Here is a 13,929-nt window from a genome sequence, read left to right as displayed (position 1 = left end):
GGGTCGAGCTCCTTCTCTCCCTCTTCGACCACCCCAGTCGTCTGCAGCCCCGCTAGTTTCCCTTCCAGCTCGTTGATCGTAGCTTTCTGCTTCTCAACCTGCTGAAAGGCGTGTTCCCTCTCCTCCGACACGGTCTTGAGCCCGTCCTCCGCTTCCTTGAGGTTACTTGAAAGAGTCTTGTGCTCTTCTATATAACCCTCGCAGGAGGCCTCGGACTCTGCTAACCTCCGCTCCAACACCAACAGTTCTTTGCGAGCTTCGTCCCTTTCCTTCAGATATTTGCACTCCCGGCCATTCAAAAAAGTCGCCACTTCGACTAACTTGAGCAGAGCCATGGATTGAGTGACGATTTCACTTCGCAGAGCTTCAGGACCCATGTCCGTAAGGATTGCCTCATCCGCTGGGTTGATCTTCACCTTCGTGTCTCCATTCAGCAAGGTGCCATGGGCATAGATGGGGGGGGAGGACGAAATCATCAGCGGGAACACCGGCGGTCAACCTGTGAGGGCCAGGATATGAAGAATCATCCTAACCGTCGAGGTCCACAACCTCCTGCTCCCGACGAGAAGAAGCGTCCTCCTCCCCAACCAACCGGATCCTTTTGGAACGGTCCGCAACAGAAGCGGTCGGGGATTGATGAGCTGAGGAGGTCGCCGCAGTACTGCTCGCTTCCCTCTTATTCTTCGCGGCACGGGCTTGGCGAAGAGCAGCAGAAGCACTTGTCATTTTACCTGCGTGAAAACGGGATCAACAGTCAGCGAACGAAATAAGACATGCAAATAAGAATCGAAACACACAAAGTAAAAAGCAAAACATAATGATAGATAAAAGCTAGCTACGAGCATACTCCAAAAAGCGGTTAATTTCTCTGGGGTGTCACAAACGATCAACTCCTTCGTCGCGATCACCTTTGTACTGGTCAACCTCTGACCATCTTTCCCGAACATGGGCTCACCGTCAGGATCGCACAAAAGGTAAGGAGGCAGGCCCTCCACAAATTCCTTCAATTTCTTGTAATCCAGTCTCTCCTCGGGAGTGAGCTCCCCCAACTTAAAGACAAACTCACTGGTCGGCATAGAATAATGCTCTTTGCGCCAGTAAAAGGGGAATTTGGCGAAATCCTCCTCGATGGGATGCCCCTGTTCGTTGAGAACTTCACGCCCCTGGTCGTCTAGACGATGTCCTCTGCGGACAAAATTATTCCAACCTTTTGTCGTTATCGCCCTGACCCCATAAAAGGCAGATTTGAATCCCCGCACCGATTCCGCATACATATCAAAGAGGCGCAGTCGTTGCCTCAAAGAAACCCAGCCGTGCTTGGTGTCGAGTTTTGGGGCCCCTTTTACGAGCTTCCCTTTCGTCTTCTCCCCGCGAGGACAGCTTCGTTGAAGGCCAAAGTGATAGAAGAACAAGGGCAGGGTAGGACCCAAACCTAGATGCTCAGCAGTCATCTCAAAAGCCTTGATAAAGGCTAAAGAGTTCGGATGCAGTTGGGAGGGGGCTAAGTGGAGATGGCGGAAAATGGACACCTCGAGATCTGAAAATGGTAGCCTCAATCCCAGGTGTTTGAACGTGATCTCGTACATGAGAATCGTCCCCCACGCCCAATTACTACAAATCCTGTGACGAGCAGTCGGGATCCGTACTTCGAAGTCTTCAGTAGGAGGGGTCTGGATATCCGTACACATAGAATCCGGGATATCGTCCTGGCAATTTTTATAGATTGACTCCGTCTCCCGAGGTTCATCCGCCACCCACGAATGGTCGACTCGAATGTAACACCTGAACCCATTATTTTAATGTAATTCTACCTTTATTAAATCTTTTACAAAATACGCAACGGAAAATTGCAATTTAAGTTATAGAATATTAGTTCTAGGTATTACACTCCTCTTTACAAAATAATACTAACATGATTATTTAATAAAAACTCGTTTTATACAATATAAATTTCCTTATAAAAGATACATTTTTCCAATCTAGATACATGAGTCATGAATGACTCTATATACTATATACAACCCATTTTCCCGTGTCACAATCAGAGCGGAGCGTCACCAAAGACTCGAACAACGAAACACACATAACCTGTAAAATCTGGACCCCCAACGGTCCAGCACATAACACATAAAAGAGAGTTAGATAACATACTCAAAAATATACAAGTGTAAGTAAATGATACTTAAACACTTCATCACAAATCATACATAGTCTAACTCATGCATATACTTCATTAATCACATCAAATTAGGAGTTATAACCTAATTGTACTCATACTTCATTTATAAGCATACATCATTAACTTCATTTAATTATAAGCTACACAAGTTATAATCAAATATCAATCATAATTCACAAGATATTGAAGCCAATTACATTTAAAATCATCGGACAATCAACACATACAACAAGTCTAACACACATAGACAATTATCACAAATTCCAAACATATGTGTCACATATCAAATATCAAATAATGTACACATATCCTAATGCAATCTAATGCCACAATCTTCATGCTATGTCCCCTAGACATATCTAATGCATGTGGTACCATTTTCTTTATTAGAGTATCTCACCTCTAATATCCTTCTTTATCGGATAAATATAATCCGATATCCTTCTTTATTGGAATATCCAATATCACATATATTCATGAATGCATGTATGTATTTCATGAATTTACTCACAATCTATAGCATTAAGCTCTTCATTTACTAATGTGGAACACTATCCAACATTACTTCTTTATTAAGATATCACTATACCTTAATATCATTCTTTATTAGAATAACATACTCTAATATCCTTCTTTATTAAGTTGATTAACACCTTAATATACTTCTTTGACATTTAAACAAACATCATCAATAATCATCTTCCAAAATAAGATACACACACATAATCCAATTGCATACATCATCACAAAAGTATAAGATTAAGTCATACTCCTAACACATATTCATGATCATCACAATCATATTTATTCTCTAAGATTACTCAATTAATCTCATACAATATGTTCATTATCCATATTATAATCATACATGTCTATTACAACAATTAACATACATAATATAACATGTTAGAACCCTCAAAGCCATTCAAATTCCAAAACAGCAAAGTGTTGTGCTGTCACGGTGGCTAAGCGAGCCTTAGCGAGCTGTAGCGAGCTGTTCGCTAAGCGAAGGTCAGCGAGCTTCAGCGAACCACACCAGTGGCTCACCTGCTCGTGGCGAGCTGCAGCGAGCTGTTCGCCACACGTTCGCTGAGCGAACACCTCCTGTCAGGACAGTTCAAAACTTGCGATTTCTACACCAAATCACCCAAAAATCCCATTTTTCATGTTATAAACCCCAAATGAGTTTGTATTCAAGTGCAACAAACATATCTAAACACAAAAGGACGGTTCATTTCACCGATCTACCATTTTTACTACGAAAAAGTAGAGATTTAACACTTTTACTCAAAACTCTCAAGAACACAAAGTTCTTGAGTTTAATCCTTTATAAATCTCGTTTTTAACCATTAGATTCGTTCATACATCATGATAAGAGCATGTTAAACATGTTATGAACCTTAGAATCGATTTCCATTAAGAAAATCCATCCAAACTAAAACGAAAATGGGGTGGAGGAAGTTCGGGTGAGGAGAAATCGACATTCTCCCCTTCCTCGAGTCACCCACGAATATGAAATCTACTCTCTTACCTGGATTCGAAGAAAACACGACGAAACTCTCGAATCTCTAGCTTTCCCCTTGCCCTAGCTCCTCAAGCTCTCTCCTCCTCTCTTCAAGAACACAAAGAACATGAGAAATGAATTTCTCTCTCCCTTTCTTGCCCTTAATGGGCGCCCCCTCACACACACTCAAGGCCCATTGGGCCTCAAGCCCAATTGGCTTGGCCCAATAACACGTTAACTCTCTCTACTCGCTTAATAACTAAAGTACTCGATAAATAACTCAAGTTATTAACTTAATTAAAATGCCACGTTAAATAAAATATTTTAACACATAAAAATAATAATATGAAAATTGGGTCGTTACATCGAACGCGAACCGAAGAAGACGGCTGTTGGCCTAAAAGCGGGGCTTGTCCTCGAGACCCTTCAGCCATTTACGAACCTGAAAAAGCAGAGGAAGGAAACGTGAATTCGATATTCAAATCCACCCTTCCACCGCCAAATCAAGTGAAAGGGCGAGGATCTCGACAATACTTAGGAAACATGCGAAAAAGCTAAAGGGGATAGGATTATTCCTCCGAACCCTAAATTCATAAAATACCCAAACACGAAACGCATGAGATGCTCGACATTGTTCTTAGGTGGAAACCCAAAAGTCAATGGGTAAAACAGCGAATTTTCGCCTCCAAACGCGTAAAAATCCTTGTTTAGGGGGGAAAAGTGTGCTAATCACCACCTATAATCCTCAAAAAACTACGCATGCTACATAGAGAACACACTACAAACTACCTACTACATGAACTAACTACGTCCTATTTAATCAAACAACTAAACAAAATCCAAAGCAAAATGAAAGGATAAAGCACTTACTTGATTAATGAAGACGAAAAAGAACGCTTGTAGTGTGGTAGCGAAAGAAACGTGAAACCACCGGAAGGAGTAGAATCAGAGAAGCAAAGACGATGGAGGAGTAAGCAAGAAACTGTAAAGTTTCAAATGAAAGAATCATTCTCCTATATATAGGCCAACGCGCCCGTACAGGGAAATTTGCACCATTCCCCATCTGGACCATTGATTTAATCCAACGAACCGGATCAAATACAAACAAGCGGCCCAGATTTAATCTCAAGGAAAACAAAAAGGCGCGAAAATCCAACGGCTTTCGACGACCTCGAGATTCAAATCTCAGTTAATAGCCACTCGAGTGCTATTCAGATAGCCTTTACACGTGGCGAGAGAAAGCGAAGCGACTCGTCCTTTCAAGTCACATCCGCCTGCTCGCGTAAATCACGCAGAACCCAAGACGCCACGTCCCGAGAAAATCGCAACCTAAAAGGGAAATGCAAGATCCTCGGGGTTTAATCCCCTTATTTTCGCTAAAAATACGGGGAAGGCCACAAATACCAAATTAGAGCGCCGTGTTCTTCGACAAGCTAGTAAAACCGGGAACATGCTCGAAAAGGTATGACTTTCGCTCGTAAAAATCCGCTCGGAATCGACAATTAGCTCGGTTCGCTTGGAAAATTCATGACGATACAAAATTAAGAGCGTAAATAAAGCACGACTGCAAAATAAAAATATGCTCGAAACACATAAAACTCGACATTCTTTATTAATAAAAGGCCAATACATAGGAAAGAAAAATTACAAAGGACCCGAGCATCTAATCCTCATGCTCGGAATCCGAATCAATCTTCAACACCTCCGCTGGCTTCATCTTGGATTCTACCGTCGCCTGAGACTCCCCTTCGTCGGAGGAGAGGAAAAGAGGGTAGAAATCTGGAGACTTATAAGCCTTCAGAAACTCCGCATAATCTTCATCCGTCCCGTCGGAGCCTGACGTGTCGGAGGTTTCTGAGGAGAGGGTTATCACCTTGGCCTCTTTTGCCTTCTGGGAACGAGTCACCACGGCGGTGGACGCCTCCGCTTTCTTCTTCCCCCTCTGGGACTTGAAGCTCTCGACGGCAACCTTCTTGATATTCTTCTTATCCATCGCTGATACTCAGCACAATTATGGAAGGCAAATTATGAAAGGCAAAAGAAAAGCAGCAAGTATTTATAAGGAAACTTGCCGCCCAAAAAGCCCAACATCATGTTTAACGGCCCATAAATACAAGAGGCGGCTACAAGTCCCTAGGGTTGACCACTTGGGAAAAAGCGCTTCCCCTTTCTTCAAAATTTGACTGTTGACTAAAAAGGGATCACGACAACCCGAGGAAGAAAAAAACCCGACGAGCCAACTCGAGACAATTATGTTCGACAAATCGAAAGATCTCTTGAAGGCGCAAGATGAATCGTTCAGGCTTCAAAGTTATTATCCTCATCAACGAGCATAACAACTTGGGGGGCTCCTGTTCTGGGTCAAGCTTAGATGCTCGAGCAACAAAGGGATCGAACAAATGCGTCCCGAGCAAGCTTACCATGAAGAGCCCGCGAGACTTGCTCGACACTCCAACGGTCTGATACTCCTGCGTATCGTAACGGCCGTAAATCGGAATGATGAGCATTTACTGCACATCAAGGCTCTAAGCCGTTTTCCGGCAGCCACTTGATGGCCATTAATGCCATCAAGGGCCTTGGCCCTGCGCTAGGGGCTATATATATGTGTCTCCATTTCATTCACAGGGTACGCATATTTTTAGCTAAGAAAACCTACTCCACACCAAAACTGACTTGAGCGTCGGAGTGCCTACAGGTACACAACCCCCCTCCACTTCAACAGGGGCTTCACCGTCATCAACGCCGGCGCGGTCGCACACTTCTGATCAGACACGATCAATTATGGTGATGAAGGTTGATTTTGATGGTTGTGAAATTGAGGTGTTTTTGTTACTGAGAATCAAGGGAGGAAGGAGCACTACACTGAAACAACAGTGTTGTTATTTTTTATTAAAAAAAGTAAAATAAAATAATTCATGGATGGAAAGAATGTGAACCATTGATTTTTACTTTTACACGTGTCTTGTGTTTGTGAATGGGAATTGAGATTGCCATTTCCTCCCAAAATGGAGAGGAACTGGACTCGTTTGTTATAGGTTACTAGTATAACTTACCCGTGCATTTGCACGAGTTAATGTTCAATGAAAAATATAAGATCATTTTTTTGACGCATTAAAAATATGAATTATTAAAATTTTAATATTTTTTGATTTTTTAATTATTTGTAAAATTATTTTATATTTAATGTAATAATTTATTTAAATATGATAAATGATACGAATTTTGAATATTTAAGAGAGAAATGACGGAATAGAGAGTGATAGTGATACTCGACTCCCCGTTCCCAACTCACATGTTATAACATCATAAAAAAAATTAAATCATTAAATTCTATATTATTTTGTAGATGTAGGTCAACATACTTTATTTTTTTTTTTTTTGTTAATATATTATTGTACATTTTATGTTTTATGTAAATCAAGATGTATTTATTATTTTGATAAATTCAATTTCTTTTAGCACATTTTACACTTATTTTGCTATACGAAAAATATAATGAACGAATATACAGATAAACACGGTGAAATGTAAGAATATACAGAAAAAGATATTCTTTGCTTAATACTTTCATGTAGGTTATTTTTTTTTGGACCAAACTCATGTACAGTTTCATATACACAGTTTTTATTGTGCTAGATACATGGGGGGAAGTTATTTTTATTTAAAAACATTTTTCTTTTCATTTTTTTAATTAAAAAATATAAATAACTACCTTTTTGTGAGAGGAACAAGAAAAACAGCATCTAAAAAAATGCATATAAGTTTTGTCCATTTTTTTTATCAATAACTCCCACGTAGTAATATTTTGTTTGGTACAAATCACCATGTATATTTGAAATTGAGTTATTTCCTTTTTAATTTATTTTTAATAGGTGCATTAAATACGATTTATAAACAATAATTGAGAAATGATTGAATTTCCAAATTAGCTAAAGGTCAAGTAAAATGTAGGAAATAAATGTTGATTTGGGAAATAATAATTACAATAGATTAAGAGGATAAGATCAAAATCAACCAAAATTATGAACATAAACCTTAAGAACGACACGTAAGCAAATGATGTTTGAGAAGATGTCACGTAGATTAAATAAATTTTGGCTAATTAAGAGAATGACATGTAGAAAACTTTGGCTAATTAATATTATACTATTATAATATTATGATATTATAATATTATATTAATTATATTAATTTATTTTATTTTATTTGTTTGAAATGGATAGTTTTATGTTATTTACAACATCATTTAAATATTATTGAAAAATAAACATTATTTTTTTTATTTAAAAGTAAATTTCGAATTTTAATTTTTATGAAAAAAATCAAATGTGAATAAAAAGATTATAAAAATGGATTGGTCAAAAAAATATATAATAAGAATAATTCATAATGATTGTAAAGATAAATTAAAGAGAATTGGTAATGTTATTAAAAAAAAATTAAAATGTATTCAATTGTTTCCTTTTGAATAATTATTTTTGAATTAGCATTAAATTTTGATTGAGAAGGACACCAAAGAAAAGAACATTCCTTATATGAGTACCACACATAATTTTTATTTTTATTGAAGATATTCTCAAAGGTTGCCACATAGGAAAATATGTTTTCACAAGTTGCCACATGAATTATGATAAATGAGAGGATGCCACATGTGAAAAGTGATCAAGAGAGAGAAACTCCTAAACATATAATATATAGATATAGATTTTAGAAAAAAAATCATTTTTTTATAAAAATAATCACTTTTAATTATTTTGCATCTGTTTGTTATAAATTTTTAAAATAATCAGAAGCTAAAAATAATCGGAAAACAGCTAAAAATGAGAAGATACTAAGAGTAGCTTATAAAATAATTTTTTTTAGAGGAGATATAAAAGAAATGTTAAAAGAAAAAAGTTATTTATAATTAAAAAAAAACACTTTTATAAGTCCTATCCAAACAAACTAAAGATTATTTTATTTAAAAAAAGTGATTTTTATTATAATAAACAAACACAAAGTAAATTCAACTTTTCTAAAAATCTCTAAAAACTAATCTCTAAATTATTTTAAATCAAAATCACTATTTTTTTTAATCTGTAACAAACGGACTCTAAATCAAGATTTTTCTTCTCTCTCATATGCTCTTCTTTCTCACCACTCTAGACTCACCTCACCTATCTACTAACCAATTGAAGAAGAACAATGATTCATGGGACCCACACTCTTTAACGTCGGTGGAAAGAATGCGGGAGAAAGAAAATTACGGAAATAAATGGATGAATTTCGACTAAAGTTAGTCTAAGTATATTCACCCTTCATTATTCATTTCTCAACAAACAATAATACTATACTTTAAGTTTTTTTCCCATTTTTTTAATGGTTAATAAATCACAAAAGCATAACGTCACTCAAAGGTAGCTACCAGTGATATTATTGGAGTGGCCGATATTCGAATCCTGGATTCCACGCTTCTCCAGATTTAAATGTGTGAGTCTCGCCACTAAACTACTTAACAAAAAAAATCACAAAGAGCATAACAACAAGAGTAAAAAAATTGAATCAATGATTAAGGTTACTATAACATAACCAACACGAGAATTTTTTTTAGAGAGAATCCAAATGTAATTATTATTATTATTATTATTATTATTATTATTATTATTATTATTGTCTTATTACTAACACATTTTACGCCTTTCCCTTTTCACAAAGGGTTTTACTTTTGTTGTCCTACCGGTTACTCACGCGCTTTACGTCTTTCTCTTTTAACTTTTCCGCTACTTAAGTAATGAACGTTATAAAAATGAGAAATTCTAAAAAATGTCATATGCTACTTAAGTAGCGGACATTATAAAGGTAAGGTGTTTCGGGGGGTGTCCGCTACTTAAATAAACAGACTAGCATATTTTAGTAAATTCGTAAAATGAGCACGCTAGAATGAATAGGGTGACAAAAGGAGATATCAAAAAATAAAATAGGTTTCAACATGACAATGTTTCTTGTCCTATTTGGTTTAATGCAATTGGTTTAATATTGATAATTTATACGATTACAAGAATAAGAATGGTTATTTTTTTATATACAATTTAAATCGATGATTTTTTTAAAAAAAATGAATTTATGTATTTTTTATTAGGGAGTCACTTTTATATTTTGCACAAAATCTCCAAAAACTCGGAGACGGCCCTGCCTATATAGTGTCAGAAATCTCCATCTCTATTATATACATCTCTATTATATACATAGCGAGATTCCCACGGAGCTCTCTCGTGCATTGTCATAGAAATTGCTTAGATGACATTTAATTAGAGAGTTTGTTTACGTGACATTCAATTGAATCTTCTCTAACCTTCTATTTTTTTTTTTTTAAAAAAAGGAATGAAATAAAAGATCTTCCCAAAAAAATTTAAAAAGGAAAAAAAAATCTTCGTATCAAAAATAAAATCTTTGTATCTCACTTATTTGTTGGATATATACAAATTAAGTTGTAATAAAAAAAAAACAACTAATTCATTGTACAGCCTTAGTGCACACCATATCTCAGTTTTATTATCGGGAAATAAATTCGAAATTCGCAATATTTTTAATGACAACAAACTTATTTAATCCGTAATTAAATATGAATATTTTCTGTATAAAAACTAGGTGAACACTTCGGCTAAAATTTGTTTGGACATGTATCCATTATCCAATAATTCAATTACATGCCATAATTTCATTGATAATTTATTGTAAAATAAATTCAAATTAAATAAAATAATATTTAATATTTATTACGGGGATTCACTTATTCAAAATTTTATTTGACACGACAAAAAGTGATCCCCATGATGAAAAGTGTTTGTAGATGATAGTGAGAACTAAGCATAGAATTTTATTGATATTCATTAAAAAATAATAACGAATTAACAATTATTTTTTGTTCATGAAGCATATATAGAATCCTATAACGGAGACGGAAGAATGATAGTAGAAATAGAGAGAGAGTCTCATTGGTGTAAAATATAAAACGGGGAGCACTTCTCACCCAACTATTAAAAATACACATTGATTATTTAAAATTTGAATTTCGACTGCGGGAGTTATCCACATTTTCATATTTCATATTTCTTCACCGGAATCACTTATTCAAAATTTTATTGATTTTTTTCTTACTGTACCCCCACTTTTTTATTTATTTCCGTAATACCCCTATTTTCAAAAATAATTCCGTAATATCCCTGTTTTGGGACAAAAACTGACGCATGCAGGTCCCCATCAATGGCGGAACCCACAACTGCGCCATCAAGGAGGCATGGCGGAACTGTCACTTTCGCCATTGGGCCCACCTGCTTTTTTCTTTTCTTTTCTTTCTCGTTTTCTCTTTATTTTGGGGGAAGGAAACTTTACTTTCCCTTTTCTCTCTCTTCCATCAATCCACCATTTTTCTTTCACCACAAAACAACCACCCCCTATCACTACATAACCACCTCCACGTTCATCACCATCTCCCATCACAACCATCATCATCTCAAAAACCAAAAACAAAAAGAAACATAACCAAATAAAAGAACTGAGAAGAAGAGAAAATTGTTTTTCAAAATTGATTTTTTTTTAGATCTGAGATTGATGGTATTATTGAAAAGTGCTTAATTTGAAGTTTTGGGTTTGGTTTTTATTGAAAGTTGTGTTTTTTTTTTTATTGTGATTTCTGCATTTTGTTTTTAAGATGAAGATTGAAGTGAGTTTAGGAGGAAGTGAGTTATGGAATGAAGATGAAAAAGCTATGGTGATTGAAGTTTTAGAGGAAATTAGCGATGGTTTTGGGGAAGAAAGATGGTCTTAAATCTATACTCAGTTCTGCAGGAACAACACTACTCATTGGATTGGATCTTGTTCTTTGTGGATCTGGATTGAAAACGGAAAAAAAAAAAAAAAAAGTCAATGGCACAACAGCAGTAAGTTGCTGCGTGTTGTTTTTTTTTTTTAGTAATATTTTAGAGATTTTAATTCAGGCACGTAAAACAATGCTGGTCAATGGCGGAAGTGGCAGTTCCGCCATGCCTCCTTGATGGCACAGTTGTGGGTTCCGCCATTGATGGGGACCTGCATACGTCAGTTTTTGTCCCAAAATAGGGGTATTACGGAATTATTTTTGAAAATAGGGGTATTACAGAAATAAATAAAAAAAGTGGGGGTACAGTAAGAAAAAAATCAAATTTTATTTAGCACGATGAAAAGTGACCCCGTGATAAAAAGTGCATGTAGAAGATGGTGATAACTAAGCACGAGAATTTCATTAAATAATATAAAATTTACAATTGTTTTATGTTGATGTGTGGGAAAAGATAGAAATAAAAAAAGAGAGAGTGGGAGAGAGAAAATTTCTCAGTTATATATAATAGGAAACGGGAAACATCTTCCACTCCACTATTATAAATACACATTGACCAATTAAAATTTGAATTTCAACCACGGGGATTTTCCATATTTTGTGTCCATCGCACTTTCACTATATTACAATTTACATCCGGCTGATGAAATCCATGAGAAACTTAAAATAAATTAATATAATTTTAATTTTTTTATAATCTATGGAATTTTATTTTATTTTTTTTAAATTTCAATTGTAAGCTTTCCATAAACCTTGGTTCAACCACTTTTATAGGAATGCTAATTTATCAATGTGAGTGGAGATTCATACATAGATTTTTCCACTTGACGTGAAGATTGCTTCTTTGTGGTACAATGATCAAAGTATGTTAATATTCATTTGAAAAAATAAAATTTACAATTATTTTTTATTGATAGAGTCCCTATAGAGGCCTAGGAGATAGAAATGTGAGAGATAGAGGACGGGAGACAGAATCTCTTAGTTTTGTTGAAGTGGGAACAAGGAATAGGGTAATACTCCCCACTCCACTATGTAACATCCTTAAACATATATCGTATTTTCATACTCAGCTAAATTAAATAAAATCAATCTCATAAACAATTGAAAGAAAAATATATACAACATTCAAAATAATATAAAATAAAATAGACAACCTTTAAAAGAAAAGAAAAAACATAAGAAAATAAATATTATTAAAAAAATGAAATTTATCCCCCGGGAGAAATATAGAAATTGAGTGTGAGAGAGAATAGAGATATAGAATCTCTAACCGGTGTAGAATGAGAAATGCATAACACTTTCTACCCCACTATTAAAAATGTTCCAGACTAATTAAATTTTATTTGAGAATTGAGTTTATAATTATTTTATATTTATAGGGTCACTATATAGTCCTCGAGATGAAGATAAGAGAAAAAATCTATATCATAACAGTGTAGAACGGGAAGCGAAATACATAGTTTTCATCTTGCTCCATCCTGTAACATCGTCAAACCAATATCATGTAAAACCTATCTTAATTTTATTGTAGAATTTTAAACCAAATTGCTCAAATAATATATAAAAATAAGCACATAAATAATATTAAAAAAGAAAGAAAATAATCTCGTGCATGGCACGGGCTAACATACTAGTGAATAGAGCTGTCAAGATGGTTTCTCTCCCAACCCCCCTCAATTCTTTTCTACCCCCTGAATTTCCATTTTTGCCCCTGGGGGGTACTGCAGTTTATACGAACCGAAATAAGCTGACATTCTGATAAATTTCGGTAACCACTTACCGAAATCTGGGACATTTCGGTTCGCAGGTACCGAAACAATTATTTCGGTAAACTTCTACCGAAAATGGCCTAATTCCAGCGACCAACGTACCGAAATCTATGACATTTCGGTTCGCAGATACCGAACAAACTGACGTTCGTTTTTTGTGTACCGAAAACGCTAATGTTCGGTTTGCAGTTACCGAAATGGTCTAATATTTGGCTTCGGTGAATACGAACCGAAGTTTTTTGGCAAAAATGTTTCAAACCGCAAGGGGCAAACTTGGATTTTTGGGGTGTAAAAAAGAATTGAGGGGGGTTGGGAGAGAAACCATCAGCTGTCAAAGGGGCCGGCCTGGAGGGGCCCGGTCAAATAAAGGGGTCGGGCCAGCCCAGCCCGTTAACTTCATGGCCCGACCCGCTTAGCCCGGCCCGATAAGCAAAAACCTACATGGCCCGATGGGCAAGCCCACTATTTTTCATATTATTTTTTTTTGAAAAAAAAAACACATTCTACTAAATTTATTTTATATTTCTCAACAAAATCTTCAAGAAGGTAATTCGTATCCCTATATTTTCTCACATAATCTCCCAAACAACAATATCTTCATCTTTCTCCTCATTTAACAAAC

This window comes from Trifolium pratense, linkage group LG6 (genome assembly GCF_020283565.1).
Source record: "Trifolium pratense cultivar HEN17-A07 linkage group LG6, ARS_RC_1.1, whole genome shotgun sequence".
Lineage (NCBI taxonomy): Eukaryota > Viridiplantae > Streptophyta > Magnoliopsida > Fabales > Fabaceae > Trifolium > Trifolium pratense.
This window is presented reverse-complemented; position numbering follows the sequence as displayed.